The following is an 18,964-nucleotide window of genomic DNA, read 5'->3' on the forward strand; positions in this document are numbered from 1 at the left end:
TGCTGGTGCATGAGAAGACGACGTGAAGTGCTTGCTTCCCCGTTAAGATATAGCGCCGACCTGTTTAAGCCTAGCGCTACAACCTATAACTAGTGACCCTTCTGCTAGGCGAACACCCCCGTTGCAGAACATAAATGCACCCGACATGCCGTCTGAGCACGCTCGTGCGCTCTACCGCGTTCTCATTTCCTACCAAGATATTTTTGACTTTAACGATCGTCCTTTGGCCTAAACAACAGCTGTTAAACATAGCATTAATACTGGCGATGCCCCTCCTATTCATCACCGCCCGTATCGAGTATCACCGGCTGAGCCTCAAGTTATTCGCACCGAAGTTCGCAAAATGCGTGCCGAGAACATTGTTGAACCGTCATGTAGTCCATGGGCGTCACCTGTGGCGCTGGTGAAAAAGAAGGATGGCTCATGGCGCTTTTGCGTGGATTATCGGCACCTTAACAGGACTACCAAAAAGACGTGTATCCCCTACATCGGATTGATGACGCCCTTGACTGCCTCCACGGTGCTCGCTATTTCTCCTCTATTCACCTTCGCTTCGGCTATTGGCAGATTGCCCTGGACGATCTCGACCGCGAGAAGACTGGCTTTGTAACACCAGACGGTATTTATCAATTCAAAGTGATGCCCTTCGGTCTATGTAACGCTCCTGCCACTTTTGAACGCATGATGGACTCCCTTCTTCACGGTTTCAAATGGTCCACGTGCCTGTGCTACTTGGACGACGTTATATTATTCTCCCCAACATTCACTACGCACCTCGAGCGCCTCTCAGCAGTTGTGGACGTTTTTCGGCGAGCCGGTCTGCAACTCAACGCATCAAAGTACCAATTCGGCCGTCGTCAGATTACCGTCCTTGGACATCTCTTTGACGCGAACGGAGTGCAACCGGACCCAGGCAAGATCCATGCTCTTACGCACTTCCCTGTTCCAAAGTGTGTCAAGGATGTGCGCAGCTTCATCGGCGTTTTCTCGTGCTTTCGCCGTTTCGTGAAAAATTTCGCGTCGATAGCACGACCACTAACCGAGCTTTTGAAGAAAGACGCCCCTTTCCAGTGGGGCAATAACGAGGCCTCTGCCTTCTCGCTTCTAATCGACCTCACAACGCCTCCCGTTCTGGCCCATTTCGATCCTTCTGCGCCTACCGAAATCCGTATTGATGCCAGCGGTGACGGAATTGGCGCAGTACTGGCACAACGCCAGCGTGGCCACGACCGTGTTATCACTTACACCAGCAGGCTCCTTTCGCCTGCGGTGCGCAACTATTCCATCACTGAGCGTGAGTGTCTGGCCCTAGTTCGGGCGGTTGCGAAGTTCCGCCCATACTTATATGGCCGACCCTTTTTTGCTGTCACAGACCATCACGCGCATTGCTGGTTATGCTCATTGAAAGACCCAACAGGAAGACTTGGTCGCTGGGCTTTACGCCTGCAAGAATATTCGTTCTCTCTCACCTACAAATCCGGCCGACTACACAAGGACGCTGAATGCCTGCCTCGCTACCCGGTAGACGAGCCTGACGACGCCGACAGTAGTACCGCCGACGGCATTTTCTCTGTGTCTGCCTTCGCTAAAATCGCCGATGAGCAGTGCCGAGACCTATCGCTGCGAGTACTTATCGGGCGTCTGCGCCCTACACCTACCGACGCATCCGTTCGCCGATATGTCCTCCAGGGCGGCATTCTGTACGGAAGGAACTTGCTGCCTGATGGCCCTGATCTTCGTGTTGTCGTGCCAAAACATCTAGGACAGACTGCGCTCTTTGAGATGCAAGACGCACCCACTGCAGGACCTCTTGGGGTAACCCGCACGTATGACCATGTCCGCCGCCGCTTCTATTGACCTGGTCTCGCTCGCTCCGTGCGACACTATGATGCTGCCTGTGATTCCAGCCAACGTCGGAAAACACGTCAGGTGCTACCTTCCGGTCATCTCCAGCTGATCACCGTCCCTGTGGAACCGTTCTTCCGTGTTGGATTAGACTTCCTCGGTCCCTTTCCCACGTCATCCTCTGGGAACAAATGGGCAGCCGTCGCAACTGATTACGCCACCCGATACGCTATCACGCGGGCTCTCCCTACCAGTTGCGCCACTGACGTCGCGGACTTTCTCTTGCGTGACATTATCTTAGAGCATGGCGCCCCGCGACAGCTGCTTATTGACCGTGGTCGTAACTTCCTCTCGAAAGTTATCGCCGACATTGTGCGTTCCTGCTCTGTTCAACACAAGCTACCTCATACCATCCTCAAACCAATGGCCTGACAGAGCGGTTAAACCGTGCTCTTACCAACATGCTGTGCAAGTATGTTTCGAAGGACCAGCACGACTGGGACGTTGCCCTTCCTTACGTCACATTTGCTTATGATTCTTCCCCGCACGACACCGCCAGATTTTCTCCATTTTGCCTAATCTACGGTCGCGAACCGACCTTGCTCCTTGACACGGTACTTCCTCCTGCTGCGACCTCAACAACCGAGTATGCGCGCGACGCCATCGCCCTCGCCGACCATGTACGCCAGCTTGCCCGTTCTCGACTGACGGACTCGCAAACCACGCAGCAGCGTCAGTACAACGCCCGCCAAAGTGACGTACAGTTTTCGCCTGGTGCACTCGTGCTCCTGTGGTCGCCCTCTTGTCACGTCGGACTTTCAGAAAAGCTCCTTTCGCGATACACAGGGCCCTACCACGTGCTGCGCCAGGTGACGCCTGTGACGTACCAAATTGCTCCTGTGAGCTAAACCTGGTCATCTGCTCTGGCGTCTAGTGATGTCGTGCACGTCAGTAGGCTCAAGACCTACTACACTGCTTCAGAGATCGGCCTTTAGTTGCTCCGGGACGGCGCTTTTGCCGCCGCGGGTAGTGCTACGGAATAGTATTACCAATGACGAAGAGCCGAGCAGTAAGATGACGACGACGACGATTGGAAGCTAGCGCGTGCTGTTGCCTCTTGGCCAACTGCGGCGTATTTTCTTGTAAATATACTTGTAAATAGCTTTTCGTCAGTGTCTTCCCACGTAACAGTAGTATAGCATTTCCATCAGAAAAAGCCGTGCAAAACATGCAAGAAAGCCAGGAAAGCGCGCAGGGTGCGAGGGGTCCCTTAAGAGGAAGCTTTAGCTGCGGCCTAACTCCGAGCGGCCTATTCAATTACATTTAAAACGCAAAATCGTTTTCTTGAAATAACCCCTGTACCGATGTTATTGAAATTTGTTGCATTTGAAAGAGAAAGTTAAATTCTAGTGACTGTTGGAACCGGAATTTCGATTATAGACCTGAATTTGGTAAAAGGTTTTCAAAAGTTTGAAAGTTGTGTGAAAATAGAAACATCAATTTTGTCCGCTTTAGATGTACTATTAAATGCAATACCCATATTTCTGGTATAGTCTTTCGCTGCTGAGTTACGGAGTCGTAAATTAGATAGCTTCGTTTTTTGAAAATATGCGTTTTTCCCCATCTTTGATAAATTTTATGACCTAAATCGTACATTCAAAACCAACAGTCACTAGATTTTAAGTTTTTCTTTGAAATTCAAGAAACCTTGTCAAATTCGGTGGGGTGGTTGCGGAGAACAACGAATTCTTGTTTTACATGTATTTGGATAGGAACACCCGAGCTAAAGCTTCCTCTTAAGTTAGATGATGGGACGGATGAGAATGAAGACGGAATCGTTTACACCGGAATACATTGCGATGTCGACACTACGATGCCGAAAATGGAGGCGTTACAGGAAGAGCTTCTGAAACACCTGGAAGTACTCAAAAATGAGCTAAATAGGAAGCGTGATGCTAGCAAGGTAGTTGAAAAAAGACTTGAAGCAGCCGAGGAAGAACTGACCACGGCCGTCATTGTGAACGAGAATAGTCATCACAATGGAACAAAGTCCATCGATGTGACGGGACGAGAGCCAGTAAAGTACGTGGAATGCGTGAAGCATGGTGAAGTGTTAGCTGGAAAGAACGGCACCTATCTTTATGCAGCCAGGTGGAAAAAAGCTGTAGCACAGAAGACAATACCCCTTGTCAAGTCCGAAGCACGCGGAAAAGGACAAAGGTACGCAGGGAGAGGTGCCATTTCCAGACCGGCCATTGGGTTCTGTCATGGAGCGAGCAAAACAAAAGCTAGCGGAAAATGCCCACGTGCGCAACCTTGTCATATAAGCAGGTGGGCTAAATGACATCGTAAAGAGGAAAGGCATAGGATTAGCCCTGTGCTTGGCGAAGGGGGTGGACGACTTGCTCGAGCTATGCCCTCACGTGCAGATCGTGTTGTGCATGGTGCTGGAGGTGCCTGCACGTGACAGTCGATACAAAGAACTGTAGTGGCTGCTAATGAGGCGATATGGAAAATGAGCCCAGAGAAAGGCTTTGAGTTCTCGAACTAAACAGGGAAGAAAGAAGGTGTCGTGGTTTTAAACGAGAGGGAATCCACTTCAATTACAGGCTGGCACGAGAAGTGGGTTGGCGACTTGGTGGTCGCAATGTTGCTTTTTTATGGGGCCAACGTGCGCTCATGAGGTCCATGAAGGTAGTATTACAGAAGGTGCCCTAGGGGAACCTCAGATTAGCATCGCTGTCAGTAACAGAAAGAGGAGTAAAGCAAGAAAGAGAGTTCGCCGTGCAAGAGGCTCCATAAAGATGCAGGATGTCAGGAGAAGGAAAAAGTTGGCAGAGATTGAGGAGTAGTTAAATGGAGAACAAATAGTGGTGTATGCGGTTACAGAAACGTGCATTAAAGACTCGGAAGAGCCGCCGGTGAGGGAGAATTATGCTTGGAAAGGGTGCAACAGAACTAAGTCCGAAAGAAAGGGAGGGATGTCGGAATGTTCATCTATGATGGAGCCAAATGGAAAAGAGTAACATCAAAATGTCCCGAGCATCTTTGGTTATCACGCACATTGAGTCGGAAAAAAACTTGTCTGGGCGTTAGGTATTTGTGGACTGGAAATAATTGCACAGAGGGGCATAGAGTCAGTGGAATGCATAAGTGCTGATATTTAGGATATCAGCGAAGATGCTGAAATTATCCTATTAGGTCACATGAATGCCCAAATACAGGATTTAGAAGGCTATATACCGAAAAAAAAAAACGGCAAGTCAATGGTAGGCATTTGTGAGCAGATACCCTCGTTGTCTTGAATACAGGGCCTAAGTGTGAAGGGCAGATCACGTGGGATGTGGGGATCCGGCAATGAACCATTGATTACTGTCTGATGACAGAAACAATACATGATAAGTTTACAAAAACGGTGATTGATGACGAAGGGCATAGCAGCATAGGGAGTGGCCATAAACGCATCATTTAGAATATGGGATATGTAGTTGGGAAAGAGAGAAAAGAGCGGAAAATGGCCAGTCGAAATTTGAACGCAGAACAATCAAATACAGTTACTAGAGTCGAGGAACTACTTGGCAAATGGTAAATTTAAGAGTGGGAGTACACTGCGTTCCCAAATGTAATCACGACAGAAATGCGGAGAGAGAAACAACATGTTCGTTGCGAACGAGAAAAGAAACTGAAAACCTGTAGGAACAGGGAGATACGAGAAGCGATTGGCGAACGACAGCGAGCATCCCTCGAGCACAGGCAGGCAAAGAAGGCGCAGTCACCAGAGGATGGAGCAGCCAGTAAATGGGAAATATACCAGGAGAAAAAGTATCTGGTTGAAATACTGGTGCAAGGCAATAAAAAAGGTGAAAATGAACGTTGATTTTCATAAATAGATGAGAAAAGGAAACCACACCTAGAATATCTTGGAACCACATAAAATTATTAGGCAGCAAGTGAACAAGAATACGGAACCATATCCTAGACGAAGATGGTAACAAACTGGAAGGGGAAGTGGCTTTATATTTCATCCAAAAAATAACAGCTCAATCTTTCCACGGCATTGACGAGGTTGTATTCGAAAAAAAAAGAGCATGAAAGAAAGCCAGAGGGAAAAGTAGCTGGTGCTGAGAAATTTCAACGGAAGAAATTCGAAGAGATTATTCCTAAGCGCACGTCCACAAGGCTTGACGAGTTTTCGTTGAGCTGATTAATAACCTATTACTAAAAAGTAAGGAAGCTCTGGTAAAAACAGCGGAAAAAACTTTAAAACAAAGACGAATACCAGACCGTTGGCCAAAAAGTAGAATAAATTTATTCATAAAGGGAATGGGAGAAAGATAGAATTAACTCCTATAGAACGTTGACCTTTACATCATAATCTACATGCTAGCAACGCAGGCGAGTGAGATAACCTGCTAGCATGGACAGAGAATGATGGTATTTTGGGAGAATCGGAGAATGGCTTCAGAATAGGTAGATTTGGGAAGATAATTCTTTGTTCTTACTCAGTATGTTGAAATATGAAGGGTAGAAGGCAGACCGTTATAGGTGGCATTTTAAATTTTGCAGGAGCCTATGACAACGTTGACCCCTACATTTTATGGGATATATTTGAAGAGGAAGGCCTAGGTGACGATTGTCTCCAAATTTGGGAGAGATTTACCTAGGAAATGCCGTTTCCGCTGACTGGGAAGGGATGAGGAGCGAGGAGGAAGTTGATATAAACAAAGCATTGAGGCAGGGGTGCCCTTTATTCCCACTGCTCTTTATGATGTGCATGGTGAGGACGGAGAGGGCGCTAGAAGAATGTAATGTTGGGTTTAATCTCTCATACAAACAGACGTGTACAGTAGTAGAGCAGCAGCTTCTAGGTTTATTTTATGCGGGCCTCATTGTGTTGCTAGTTAAATAGCAAAGTGATTTTCCAACGTCTGACTAATATCTGTGGACAGGAACGCAAGAATTTAGGTTTGAAATTTAGTTTTAGAAGCTCAGGTGTTATGGTATTCAATGAGAACAGTGAGCAGACAGTGGCAATACAGGGCGAGGAAAAATTTCGGGTAAATTAACATAAATACCTTGGTATATGGATAAACGAAGGTAATAGATATTGTCACGTAGTAGTGACACATGAAACACATGAAAAAACAATAAAAATAAAGGGGACGAGAAATGCAGCCAGAATGAAGCACAGAGCGCTAAGGAGATACAATAGATACGAGGTGTTCCGGGGCATGTGGATAGGGGTAATGGTTCCAGGACTTACTTTTGGAAATGCGGATTATTGCTTGAAATCAGTGGCACAATCAGGACTCGATGGGAACCAAAGGCCAGTGCGTCACCTCGCATTAGGCTATACGGGAAAATTACAACTGCAGCTGTGCAGGATGATATGGGCTCGGCTACTTTCGAAGTGAGGTAAGCTCCCAGTAAAATTGAGCATGAAGATCGACTGAGGGGGCTATGCAAGTAAATGGACTGGGAGAATGTTGAGGTATTTTTACAGGAAAAATATTGATTCACAGTGGCGGAAAATAACTAGCAAGCTTACCAGCAAGTATGCGGCCAGTAGTTTGGGCAACAGAGTAACAAACAATGTCAAGCGGCAAGTCAGAGAGGCTGAATTAATCTCATGGGTGGCGGCAATGGAAAAGAAATCTGCCATGAGTAACTACTTAATAGGAAAAAAAGGAAACCAGGAAAGAAACAATTTATGATAACTCAAAGGGAAGCTCATTACTTTTCGAAGCGAGGTCAGGATGCCTTAGAATGCGCCCCTATTAAGCGAGATATAAGGAAAAGGAAGTATGTGCTTGCTGTGGTACAGCTGGGAAAACGATGGAGCATGCTTTATTAGAATGCGAAGATATCTGCCCTGTGGTCGATTTAGGCACCGCTGGCCTCCTTGAAGCCATTGGGTTCAGCGAGAGCATGGGAAAAGTAAACATATCCGCAATAGAAATTAGTTAGAAGCGATTGTAATATTGGTGGAAGAAAAGTAGAGAAACGACCAGAAACGAGACGTACAAAAGCAAAGTTCACAATAGAAAATTTCATTGTGGGAGTTCCTAGCAGTTTTTTTTTCTTTATTTGTTTTTTAACCAATGCAGGACATTAGGCAGTATAATAGCAAGACCTTCCTGGCGCCACCGACAGCCCCGTTCCGAAGGGGACTCTGATAACATCCATCCATCCATCAATCCATCCAGCTGGTGTGATGGTTCTGTTTGTGGCAGACGTACGTGTATTTCCAGGGCTCCTTGGTGGCGATAAAAGCAGCTTTTTGTGCATGTTTTCAGCTTGCTTCTGTTTTTATTTGCAGTTTTTTTAGCTTTTAAATAATAATTGCGTAGCTTTGTTAGTGCTATTTTCTTTTTGGTGCGCGCGGGTGTCTTTGGAGTCTATTTTGTGTTGCATGATAGTTGAAGCGTCCTGTCGCGCCACTTGCTTCAGCACGAGCAACCGTGTGCGCCGTTAAATCTTTATAGCCTCTAAATAGCAGTTTGGAAGTGGCAAGACTAATATAGGAATTAGTGGTCTTACTGTGTGTGCATTAACGTCAGGAGTATTGCTTTAGTAGGCCCGTGTGAGCGCCACCTCGTGTTTGCACACGTGCTGACACGTGTTAAGCCTCTTAAGTCTGTGTGGTGTTTATTGCGCATAAAACATTGCGAATAATTACTTTGCGACATTTTAAAGATTTAGATACTGTTCGTATCGGGTTTTGCTAGAATGCTCGTGCTCTGAAAGCTCCGGTGTTTGCATTAGAAAAAGATAAGTGCAACACATGGCAAGAAAGACGTCAATGTAAGCGGGGGGATGGCGGTTCGTCGAGGTAGACGAGAGGAAAGATGAGAATGGATAAGAAATTGAGTCAATCGGCAGACACTGAGCTGTAAATGCTAGGCTAAAGAAAATTGATGATTTTCAGCATGAGGGAAGAAGAAGACGAAGACCGCGTGTGAAGGACGAACTCCGAATGGGATCCGGCTCTTGGAACACCTCACAGCTGATCTTTTGTTTCTACAACGTGCTTACCACCCCCAGTCGACGGATCTTAACGGGTGAAACGTTTTGAGACCAAGATCTACCAGATCCGGTGAGACCTCGGCCCTTGGACATTTCGAGGCGAGCAGGCCGCAGCGCTAGGCCTCACGTAGGCGCCGCGATTACGGCGTGACAGCATCGCGTGCCACCTATGCCCACTGCACTGCTACCGTGACGATGGCTGCCCGAGACCCCCTGCCTGCTGCAGCATTGGACGAAACCACACCAGCCGCCCCTATGGATCAAGAACCGACTCCAGACAACGAAGACGGGACTTGGTTTCTCGTGGCCCGAAAGCGCAAGAAAAAGGTCCAAGTTACGTCGAGCTTGCCACCCAACACTGAACCCGCACAGCAGGACCACCCTCATCTGAGATTGCGCAATAAGAGCTCGCAGCTGCCCCCGCTACCGATCGACGACTTGAAAGTGGTCTTCCGACCGAGAGATGGACTGAATCTCGGAGAGGGGCCGCAGCACTCTATAGCCAGAGCTATAGGCACAGCGGCTCAATTAAACGAGAGCACGCTTCGCCAGCTAACCATCCGCATACGCCGAGAGCAGAACGTCGCAGTGGTCAGCACACCGGACGAAGAACTAGCGGCAAGACTACAGCTGATCAAGTCTATATGCCTGGAAAACAAGCAGTACGAGGTTCAGGCCTATGTGGCTGCTCCGGATGCTTCCTGCAAAGGAGTCATCTACGGCATAGAAAAGAACACAACGCCGACAACGCTGATGACAAATATCCGATCACCGATGGCTCAGGTCCTGCACGCAAGAATGATGGGAAATTCAGCCACGGCCATCATCACGTTCTCTGGCATTCGGGTTCCCCGGTACATCTACTATTACGGAGCAGAATACCGGTGCTACATTCATAAACCCCGACAGCAGCTGTGCAGCGTGTGCCTCTCCACGGGTCATCGAGCGGATGTTTGCCCAACCCCGGATAAACCCCGGTGTGCTGCGTGCGGAACTTCCTACCCCTCCGAAGGACATGATTGCACGCTTAAATGTTTTCATTGTGGTGGTGAGCACCCCGCCACTGACTCTCGATGTCCTGTAAGGCAACGCAAACCCTTTAACAAGAGGCACGTGTTCCGAGAGCAGCAGAAAATGGTGGAGCAACCACTCAAGCACGACAAGCAGTCCAGAAAGGTAACGACATTCAACGGTGCGGCACCTGCGACTACTGATGCAACACGTGGTCGTCCTCGCTACTGATCCCGGGGACACAGCCAGTCCCAAAGTCGCAGTAGGTCCAGGGTCCGCAGGCCGTCTAAGGACCAGAAGCACCCACGTGGTCGAAGCCGATCTGGGAGCCGCAGCCTGACGCAGCAGACACAGCCACCGAAGGAACCTCAGGCCGCGTGGACGAAAACGCCCGACCATCACACCAGGAAGGCGACAGCGGTGAGTTGGTCAGCGCAGTTCCCCCTCTTTCCTCCGTTCTTCCTTCACCTCCGTCCGCACAGCAAACGAACAAACAAAACAAACTGTCTCCCACAGCGACGCTTTCACTCACCCAGACACACACACTCGCACCTGAGAAACTCCCTCACAATTCCTGCACCAAACCAGAAGTGTGCGAAATGATAGAGAAAATGGCGACTGTTTTAGGAGTGGAGATGCAAAAAATGAAGGAAGAGATCATGGCTGATGTCAAGCACATGCTACAACAGGTCATACAACAAGCCATGACTGAATGAAACAGTTCATCAGTGCAACTTTTAGCTCAACTTTCAGCGATCAAAAGGATTCACTTCCACATGATACTAACGCCACTAGAGAACCAGGAAGGTCACACCCTTATACCCGTCCGGCTCGTACAACAACACCTGCCCTCACCAGCGAGGCGGTATCAACCAATCATGGCCAGCAAACCTAAGAGGCGCACTACCACCACATTCCGGGTGTGGCAATGGAATTGTAGAGGGTACCGAAGGAAGAAGGGTTCCCTCACACAGTTCCTAGCCACACGTCCTCACCCACCAGACGTTATAGCACTTCAAGAAGTACATTGCACTCCCACACTCACTGGATACAATACATACACCGACAAGCATGACACCACCAAACAACCACTAGCTGCCACCCTTGTGGCCAAACAAATCACAGTGATCGAGCACACGCTCGACAGCTCCCACATTCCGCATGTGCTCTTAGAAATTGTACCTAGGAATCGATATGAAACCAGCTTGTTTTTACTTAATATCTACAGTGCACCCAAATCGCGACGAGACGACTTCGGACAACTTTTTTCGGCCGCCACTAAACAAGCCAAAAAAATTGATTGTTCTGGGAGATTTCAATGTGTCCCACCCGGTCTGGGGGTACCAAACAGAAACACCAAAAGGCCGCCGTCTAGCCCACGCCATGAACCTTCATAAGTTCACTCTGCTGACAGAACCTGACACACCTACCAGAACGGGCAACAGCGTAAGAAGGGATACCTGCCCTGACCTAAGAATGGTCAAGGGGTGGACTCAATGCTCCTGGGACAACCTAATGGAGATTCTAGGCAGTGACCACAGCATTCTAGCCACAGAAGTCCAACTGGTAGCCATACGCACCCCAGAACGTTCAAATAAAATAACCAACTGGGACACTTTCCGGCGCAACAGAACCAAATCTGAACAACACGACCCGCCATCTCTACGCGAGTGGACACAAATGCTACAAGCAGATTTTCAAGCAGCCACGAAGCAACTTACCGCAACAACGGAGACACCGGATGTGGACAGACATCTGCTGCACCTCTGGGATGCTCGAAGAGGCCTGACCAAACGATGGAAGAGGCAGAGGCACAACCGTAGGCTGAAACAAAGGATCACCCGGATCACAGCAGAAGCTGAAGAATACGCCACCAGCCTGTGCGACCTCTGCGACCGCCCTAATGGCACACTAAGTAGTTCCAAAACGTGGTCCCTCCTCAGAGCACTACTCAACGCAACGCACACAAGAACGCACACAACGAACACAGTCCGCACTATCATCCACAAAGAACAAATGGATGATGACGCGCTCCTCCGAACACTGCAACAAAGATCCATTGCTACAGGCCACCGACCGGAGTACAAAGACTATCCACACGAGGAAGAAACCCAATTGGACGGCGATATTACAGAGACAGAAGTGAGGGCAGCCCTACACGGCATAAGACGAAACACAGCGCCCGGAGCAGACGGCATTCACTATGCACTGCTACGCAACCTGGACAAGCAGGCCATACGGCAACTCACTGCATACTACAACGACAATTGGAAAAACGGAACGCTTCCACAGGAATGGCGACACGCCGATATCACCTTAATTCCGAAACCCGGAAAACAGCTGTCCCTCCAAAATCTCAGACCCATTTCCCTAACTTCGTGTGTGGGCAAGCTCTTCGAGCACGTAGTTCTAAATCGCCTCCAGCCTCACCTCGAAGCGAACCAATTCTTTCCCAATACCTTATTCGGCTATCGTTCAGGGCTGTCTGCGCAAGACATACTCCTACAACTTAAGGAGGGTGTTGTGGATAGTCCAAGTAAAGCTCAAACAAGAGCCATTCTGGCGTTGGACCTCAAAGGAGCCTTTGATAACGTCTCACATGACCTCATTCTAAACGACCTTGCATTCTCCCGATGGGGAAAGCGCATCTATGATTATGTCCGAGCCTTTTTATCGGACCGAACAGCCACCATCAGCCTAGGTGATATTCGGTCGGATATCATAAAACTTTCCGGCAGAGGGACTCCCCAGGGTTCGGTTCTCTCACCCACCCTGTTCAACGTGGCAATGGCAAAGCTACCACCACTCCTCGACAAACTTCCGAACGTGCAGCACGCCCTGTACGCCGATGATATTACAATCTGGGTGACCACAGGGTCAGACGGGGCCATTCAAGACGCACTACAGGAAGCCGTCAATATAGTTCAAGAGTATGCAACAGCCGGATGACTCGCATGCGCAGCTGAGAAGTCGGAGCTCCTGCTTGTATTAAAAAAACGGAACAGGGCCGATATTCCACCAGCCATCACATTGCATCTCAGTGGCAACGTTATTCCAAGGGTAGACAGACTACGTGTACTAGGCCTTCACATACAACACAACGGGAAGGCCACACATACCCTACACGTGCTCCGCCAACAACTTACCCAAATAACGCACATGATGACGCGCATTACACACCGCCTACAAGGACTGAAAGAAAAAGACGTACTCCAAATTGTGCAAGCCCTCATAATTAGCCGATTAACCTACCACTTCCCCTATCATAATCTGACTCAGACTGAGATGCAGCAGATGGACACCCTCCTCCGTACGGCACTAAAGGCAGCGCTCGGACTACCCCAACATGGGTCTACGCAGCTGCTACTACGAATGGGGGTGCCCAACACCATCCGCGAACTAGTTGAAGGTCATCTGAACAGCCAATTGCAACGTCTGCAAAGAACAATGCAAGGGTGCCACATTCTATCCCGGCTAGGATACCAAACACCAAGAGAACCACAACAGGAAAACCGCACACTTCTTCCGCTTAGCATTCGCAACAAAATTCACGTGGCCCCAATTCCCCGGAATATGCCCCCTGACCGTCATAAAGGTCGACGAAAGGCAAAAGCACAAGCCCTGGCTCGCCTATTTGGCGATGACACATCAAACACTCCAGTCCTATACACCGACGTGGCCCGCTACCCACGGAAACGTGCCCTATGTCTAGTCGTACTAGATAGTGCAGACATTCTGAGAGCTTCGGCCACGCTCAACACCGTGGACAGTGGCACGGCTGAAGAGGCTGCTATTGCCCTAGCCATCGTACACGCTTCAACCATGCCGGCACCGGATCGACCTATCACAGTGGTCACTGATTCTCAGACCGCCTGCAGGACTTTGGCACAAGGGAGGGTGACACCCTACACACACCGCATCCTTACATCATTACATCCCACAGCGTTACACAGGGTGCGTATCGTCTGGACGCCTGGACACGCCTCTCTCCATGGTAATGAACGCGCTAATGCGGTAGCCCGAGAGCTCGCTAACCGGGCGCCATTGGAAGAGCTGTCCAACCCAGACGACGCACCAACAGAACCACTGAACTACACTGAAACTCTACAATACTACAGAGATACCAGGAGACACTTTCCTGCACCACATAATTCCCTTAATCGAGAAGATGCCGTTGCGTGGCGACAGCTTCAAACTAATTCATTTTCTGCCTCTTTTATCTTCACCTCTTCCACCCCACACAATATCCCTCATACTGTCCCTATTGTGGAGCAAAGCCCACAATATATCATAGCACCTGGGAGTGCCCACATCCTCCGGGCTACTCCTGCATTCCTTCACCTTCACCTTTCTCCTGGGAGACTGCGCTGACCAGCTCAGACCCGCAAGAGCAGCGACGGCTGATCCGGCGGGCACGCGGAGTGGCGTGGGCCAATGGGGCCCTGAACTAAGGGCTCCACCTTGCGGGGAAGTCGCCCAATCTGATGACAAATAAATGTTTTCTCTCTCTCTCCCAGCATGAGCTTGTGAAACAGGTCCACCAACTCACAAATGAGCTAAATATGGAGCGTGATGCGTCGACGGCGGTGGGCCGAAAGACATCAAGCAGCCGAGGAAAAGCTAAACAGGACCACCATTGTCACGAGAGTGGTCGTGAGAATAGAACGCACTCGCCCGACGTGACAGCGCAGGGAGTGGTCGCAAACCACGTTGAATGCATGCAACCTCGGGAGGGGGTAGCCGGAAAGAGCTGCACCAACCTTGAGGCCGCCACCATGAATGAAAATCAGGAATGCACGGGTCTATTCCCCTCGTCAATTCCGGATCACACGGAAAAGGTTAACAAAGACAAACAGGGAAAGGCCTCGGTAGTATGAGAGAGAGAAATGGTGATTATCATCGGTAACTAAAACCTGGCTAGGTGCTCAGAAGCAATTCTGGAGAGGGCGAAAGGCTATAAAAGTGTGACGGTAGCGACGTTTCCAAGGCGGACACTAGATTCTGTCATGAAGCGAGCAAAAACAAATCACGCGGAAAATGCCCACGGACGCAACCTTGGTGCAGTTGCAGGAGGGCTTAATGGCATTGTAAACAAAAACGGGACAGGTCTGGCCCAGCTCTTGGCGAAGAAGGCAGACGACTTGCGAGAGCCGTTGCTTCTTGTGCAGACCGTGGTGTGCACGGTGCTGGAGGCGCCTTTACGTGATAGTCACGTACAAACAACCGTAGCGGCTGCGAATGTGGCTAAATGGACAATCATCTAAGAGGAAGTTTCGAGGTTGTCGACGTAAGCAGCGAAGTGAGAAGGTGTGGTAGTTTGGTACGAGACGGGATCCACTTCAAGAACAGGCTTGAACGAGAAGGGGGCTGGCGACTTGCTAGTTGCCCGGTTGCATCTTTAGGGGGCCCATGGGCGCTTAAGAGGCTCGTGGAGGTTCTAATGAAGAAGGACCCCTAGGGGAACCTCACAATAGGATCACCGTCAGTAACAGAAAAAGGAGGAAAGCAAGAAAGAGAGTTCGCAATGCAATAGGCTACATAATCATGCAGGGCGGCAGAAGAAAGGAAAACTGGGTAGAGATTGAGGAGGAAATAAATATGGAACAAATAGATGTGGGTGCACTTACAGAAGCACACATTAGAGACTCTGAAGAGCCAGCAGCGATTCAGAATTATGTTTGCGAAGGGTGTAGCTGAACTAAATCGGAAAGAAAGCGAGGAGGAGTCGGAATGCTCATCCATCAGGGAGCCAACTGAAAAACAGTAAGTTCAAAATTTCAAGAGCACCTTTGGTTATCAGCTACAATTAATGGAAATAAAACTTGGCTTGGCGTAATGTATTTCTGGCCCGCAAATATTTGCACAGACAAGAATCGACAGTTAGTGCAATGTCTAAGTGCTGGTATTAAGGAGTTCGGGGGGAATGAGGCTGAAATTATCATGTTACGTGACATGAATGCCCACATAGAGGATCTAGATGGCTATACCGACAGCAGCGGGAAGTCAGGGCCACATCTTTGTGAACGACGTACATCGTTATCGTGAATACAGGGCCTAAGTGTGAATGGCAAGTCATGTGGCATGTGCGAAACCGGGAATCGATCACATTTTACTCTCTGATGACAGAAGGAATTCATGAAAAGTTGAGAGAAATGGATATTGATGAGCAAGGGTACAGTAGCATACGGAATGACCATAAACCCATAATTTTGAATAGGGGATATGTAGTTGGATATGTAGTTGGTTTTTGAATATATGGATATGTATGAAGAGAGCAAAGAGTGCAAAATGGCCCATCCAAATTTTGACGCTGAACAAATAACAAATATAGTCACTAGAGCTGAGGAATAAATTAGCGAATGGCCAATGAAAGAGTGGGTATACAGTAAGCTTCAAAGTGTAATAAGGACAGAAATACGGAAAGAGAAATGTTCGTTGGAAAGGAAAACTGAACGCAAAAATCTGGAGGAACCGTGAGATCCGAAAAGCGGTCGCCGAATACCAGGAAGGTTCCCGACAACACAGGCAGCAAAAGAAAGCAGTTGCCGTAGGATGAAGTAGCAAGAAAATGGGAAATATTCCGGGAGAAAGAATCTATCGTTCGTATAAAGGGGCAAACAAATTTGAACAGTGAAAAAGAACGTTGGTTGTCAGAAATACGTGAGAAAAAGAAGGCCGCACCTAGAATATTCTGGAGCCACATAATATTATTAGGCAGCAAGAACACAATAATACCAGAACATATCCTAGACAAAGATGGAAACAAACTGGAAGAGTACGCGGATATAAATAACATCAAAAATAAAAGCCGAATCTTTTCAAGGCAATGACGAGGTTGTACTTGCGGAATAAATGGGCATGCAAGAGAACAAGGTAGGAAAGGAGCTTCTGCCGGCAAACTTCAACTTGACGAGAGCTGAAGGGAAAATTCCGAAGCGCACAGCCACAAGGCTAGATGAGGTACCCGTTAAACTGAATAATGAACTAGGGCCACAAAGTAAGGAAGCTTTGTTTAAAGGAGTAGACCACAGTCTAAAACAAAGACGAATACCAAAGAGTTGGCGACAACGTCGAATGAATTTAATGTATAAATGTAAGGGGGGAGAAAAAATTCACTCCTATTAGCCCCGAGAACGAACACTGGCGCCGCTGCAATCGCAGCGATGTGACGTCACGGCAAGGACTTGCCTGTTACGCCGCCGACGATCTCCTACATCTGCACCGCCCGCGCCCGCTTTTGTGCTATACGATGGTGACTTACTGCTCAGTTCCGCAATGTAAATCTCGCAAGGACGATGGTGTAAGTTTTCACTTCTATCCGAAGTCGACGAAGCTTAAGAAAGTTTGGTTATTTAGCTAAGAATGGGCAAGCTGCCGTCAAAACACGCCGTCGTCTGCAGCAAGCACTTCAGAGAAGAGGATTTTGTATATCCCGTATACAAGACGCTAGGTGAGGCCATTTCGGGTGAACTTTTCGGTTCTTTGCATGCAGTCAACGTGTCTCTCACTTTATTACCAGGCTACAAGTACCGAAAGTTGTCGCCGGAAGCAGTTCCGTCCGTCAACCTGCCTGTACGTCCACACGATGCGAGGCGGCTGCCTGTGCAAGCGGCGATAAGGCGGCGTAAGTGTATCGATATTGATTCTCTGTGCTGTTAGCAATAACAAGTCGTTTAATCATATATGTAGATGACAGAAATAATCGAAAACGATCTGTGATAGCCAGAATAGGCGAAATGTGCTGTCGCTTGCTCCGGCGTTGCTCGGTGTAGGAGGAGCAGGGTAACACATTGACTCACGGCGGAACTCCTATCGCTCGCGTTTGATTATGCAGAAGCAATGTTGATCGCGCATATGTACCCGCACGAGTGCTTCCTCCGTTGTTTAATTCATTGTAGCAACGAGTCATTACTGTATACGTATTAAAAGAGCTCCGCAGCTATCTTAAACGTGTGCCACATTGGGCACTTTCTACCGCCATCCAGCCTGATCGGAATCGAAATTATCGATCGCGATTGGCCCCTGGCGCAAGCTACCGAAGGGAGTCAATCGTGATCGATAATTTTGATCCCGACCGGCCTCAATCGCGGTCGGAAGTGGCAATAATGTTATCTATTAATAAAATGTACAGAAACGCTTGGATTTCAATTTCAGGGGAAAGAGGCATTCCCATACGCTCTTACCAGCTGCCACAGACATCTTCCATTTGCACTGATGCTGGCGAAAAATACCAAGAAGGCGCAGAGGAAAGCTCGAGCAGCGCGTTGTTGGAACTTGATGCACCACTGGCCGAAGAGAGTGAACCGCTAGACTGCGATGGTATGTTTATCCTTTAAGTAACACTAAATTTGATGTGCCAAATTTGTGTTGCATTCGGGCACCCACGTCATTAACTGTAGTGTAGAGTACTTTGCTCTTTTTAGTTGGTTTCATTTTATTTTAGATTTCCACCCTCCAGAAGCTCTGGCTGCGAGTCCAGGTGATTGCACTATAATATCAGAAGGTATCCAGCAAACAGTGCATCACTTTTACTGCTGTTCGTAATACTAATTAATACTTGAGACTGCTATTATTTATGTTATTGTTACGCTCAATTTGTCCTTTCTTTTTTTCAGAGATAAATGCCGAGGCTGAGGAGCTGTCTAAAGAAATTGGTATTCAGGTCGACACCAGAAACAACCTTTTTGCAAGAGAACAGCTTATCACAATTGCAAAAGTGCCCGATGAGCATGGTCTTGTTGTCCTCACAAGCATAGGCTCTTTCGGGTTGTTCTACAACATAACAGAACTTTACACAGAAATGCGGTTGCGTCAAGGAACGCGAAGCTTATCCTTAAGTGATGATGATGCTGTGCTCCTCACATACATGAAGCTCTATCATGACTTAACATTTTCTCTGTTGGCGGTGTTGTTTAGTGTCCACCGTACAACTGTGTCGAACATTTTCAAGGATTCAATTGTAATTCTAGCAAGCATTCTTGAGCATGCAATTTTCTGGCCAACGAAGACTGCAGTTGTGAACTGTCTCACAATGTATTTCAAAGAATACAAAGACACGAGGATGGTGCTTGACTGCACTGAA

This window comes from Dermacentor andersoni, unplaced genomic scaffold (assembly GCF_023375885.2).
Source record: "Dermacentor andersoni unplaced genomic scaffold, qqDerAnde1_hic_scaffold ctg00000039.1, whole genome shotgun sequence".
NCBI classification, from domain to species: domain Eukaryota; kingdom Metazoa; phylum Arthropoda; class Arachnida; order Ixodida; family Ixodidae; genus Dermacentor; species Dermacentor andersoni.